Raw genomic sequence first — 3,116 nt, forward strand, 5'->3', positions numbered from 1 at the left:
ACACACACACACACACACACACACACACACACACACACACACACACACACACACACACACACACACACACACACACACACACACACACACACACACACACACACACACACACACACACACACACACACACACAGCACCCTAATGTTCCAGGAAACCATTTTTGCTAACAGTGAAATCCTGATGGGGAGGGGCTGTTGTGGCACCTTCCTTCGTCCTGACTCATATACCGTTCATATGTGACTAAGTGTGTGTGTTTCTTGGGCAGACACCTCTCTTCCTCCCTTTACCAACTTTAAAGTGAGAAGTGGGTGAGGAGGACAGGAGGAGAGGAGTATTAGGCGGTCAATTCAGTATACACACACACACACACACAGCCTAAGTGGAATGTTCCAGGAAACCATTTTTGCTAACAGTGAAATCCTGATGGGGAGGGGCTGTTGTGGCACCTTCCTTCGTCCTGACTCATATACCGTTCATATGTGACTAAGTGTGTGTGTTTCTTGGGCAGACACCTCTCTTCCTCCCTTTACCAACTTTAAAGTGAGAAGTGGGTGAGGAGGACAGGAGGAGAGGAGTATTAGGCGGTCAATTCAGTATTGTGTGAGAGGCAAAGGCCGMACTTCATGTGCTTGTTTGGAGTGAGTAGACCGGAGTGGTGCAGGGAGACTTCGGTTAGAAAGCTTGTTTTAGTGAGGGTGACACGTGATCCCCTTTATTTTGTGGTAACATTTCCATATCTACATCCAGTTTTCTTTTAACAGAACCATCCGTCCAGAGTTTTCACTTGACAAAGACATCTAACCATGTTTTTTTTTCTTCTCCCCTCTCCGCACAGCATTCAGACGATGGGTTCGACAACATGGATTCAGTTGGTCCTCGCCTGAGGTAAATACCTAAAAAGTGACGGATTTTCGGTATAAAAAGCCACCACGACCAGCATTTTCGAGGACTGAGACAACAATGATAAAGCCAACCCACATGTATAACATAAAGAAAGATCAACACACACTACCAGATGACGGACAGTGGTGTAAAACCTAGAAACCGAAAAGCTGTATATTGTTGCTGCTGCTGTAAATTCCTGTACTTTCATTCCTGCATAAATGTATTTATGTTTTAAAAACTATTTATATGTTTATAAAAAATAGATATTTATAAATATTCGTTTTATTTATGTAACATTTTGAAATGGATGCAAACTGCAGGTAAATTCTGTTTGTAACCTTTTTTTGTCTTCAATAGTGAATGTTTTCAAAATGATAAAAGAAAAAAAGAAACCAGACACTTACGAGTTTTTGTATATGGAGAAAACATATAGTTTCTGGTAAAAATAAACTATGGGATGGGGGTGWGACTGAGGCTTTATTCAGTGATAGTAGGCCAACAATTCTCTCCATTGAGTGGCCCTGCTGGGCACCAACTGGTTAAATCAACATTGTCYCAAACTAATTTGTCAACACATTGTGATGTGGAGTCTATGTAGAAAATACATTGGATTTGAAAAAAGTAATAATTGAAAACTGTTGTTCTGTGAAATTTCAACCACCGGTTTATGTCATCACGGTAACCGATTTTCAACATCGACAAACCTTGTATAAAATACGTTGAATTTTGTTCCTCTGAAACAACGTAAGATCTTAAACGTAATATGCACTACAATAAAAAAAWTTAGGCTGGAAAGTTTTAATCTATCTACTGCGACCCTTTCGAGCTCCCATCGAGAGTTTTAACCAAGCGCCGCCCTGGCTTAGCTTTGATATTTGTCACTGTCTATTACCAATGTGCTATCGTGAGAATGATTGTTGAGAAATATCCACTTAACAGTTTCACTGTTGCAACCAAAGACAAAATTCAAAAATCAAAAATTCTAAAGGGTAGGTTTAACAGAGAAAATTACATTTGACCATACTTTTTCAATCATATATCATCAATGATGATATTTAGGTCTATATAGCATTTGGGAAGCCATCAACAGCTATTGTTTCAATTCAGCCCATTATTAAACAAAAATGAGACAGTACAAATAGGGCTAGGGTTTGAGCTTTGGTTGATTTCAAATTGAATTTACAAGTTAAAAATGAATCTGTTGGATTCACCTCTCCATCTCAACCAAAAATATGAGTTAAAGAATAGGACTAGATCAAATCAAACTGTCATTAAAGTGCATTTAAAGTTTGATTTGATTTAACATTAGTCATTAACTTAGACGATTGGTTGAAATGGAGACGTGGATCCAACATATCAATGATTAATTATGATTATTTGTAGACAAACTGGAATTAAAGCCACACTCGGTGGTAAAGATGGAACTATCCAAGCAGAAAACACATCTCCTTCAAATGTTGATATTTGGTTGCGTTGTCAATCACATACAACCAAACTCAATATTACCTTTGTAATACAGTAAATAGCCTACAGTTAAGGCTATCTTACAGACGAATGTAAACATTTTTATTCAACCTTGAAATTAGTAACATATCATGGCCACATTTTGAGGTTACGGTAACAATAAATGTAATCATAGAAAGCATGCATTTTCAAGATAGCATGCAAAGGTCGCAGGTCGCGGGAATTTTCAGAAATGCTATAATAATCTTCAACGGCATTGATCACTTGCACCATTTATTTTAATTTAAACTGCAATCCAGGTAATTTGGTTGTGCTATTAGATGAAGCACAGTGATAACACATTAAGTTGTTGTATAAATAAACAAAATACCMGACATTTATTCCTATTTGAACTTTGTTGTGTTTTTAAATGGTTAWAAGCGCAGTGATAACACATTTAAGTGACAACTATGCCAAAAATACAACATTGATTTTCCATTGGAATTTGGTTGTGGTTTAGATGGTTGAAAGCATAGTGATAACACATTGGGAATTTAACAAACTTCTGGCTCTCTTTTTGAGTGGGTGAAAATAGGGTGTATTCTCGTTGATCAATGTATCAACCAAATATTACCAAATTCTCCACATTGAAATGACGTGGTGTGCCCAGTGGGTGGGTTTTTGGTAACAGAATTTCAAGACAGAATGCAATGTTTCCTAAATTTACCAATGCAGAAAAAATTATCCTAAACTAAATTTAAGTGTTAACATTAGTTGGCTGGGGTCAT

The 3,116-nt window shown here is 37.4% G+C and overlaps 1 protein-coding gene across 1 annotated transcript in view; it reads left to right on the forward strand.

The window, feature by feature from the left end:
- The window catches only part of LOC112068820 (C-type natriuretic peptide 4), a 7,117-nt gene extending 4,646 nt beyond the window's left edge, over nucleotides 1-2,471 (forward strand). Inside the window, exon 3 of the mRNA XM_024136031.2 lies at nucleotides 836-2,471. The gene's annotated coding sequence lies outside the window, so the exon portion shown is untranslated. The remainder of the gene's footprint in view (nucleotides 1-835) is intronic.
- The last annotated feature ends 645 nt before the right edge of the window (nucleotides 2,472-3,116 follow it).

Source organism: Salvelinus sp. IW2-2015, unplaced genomic scaffold (genome assembly GCF_002910315.2).
Source record: "Salvelinus sp. IW2-2015 unplaced genomic scaffold, ASM291031v2 Un_scaffold757, whole genome shotgun sequence".
Taxonomy (NCBI): domain Eukaryota; kingdom Metazoa; phylum Chordata; class Actinopteri; order Salmoniformes; family Salmonidae; genus Salvelinus; species Salvelinus sp. IW2-2015.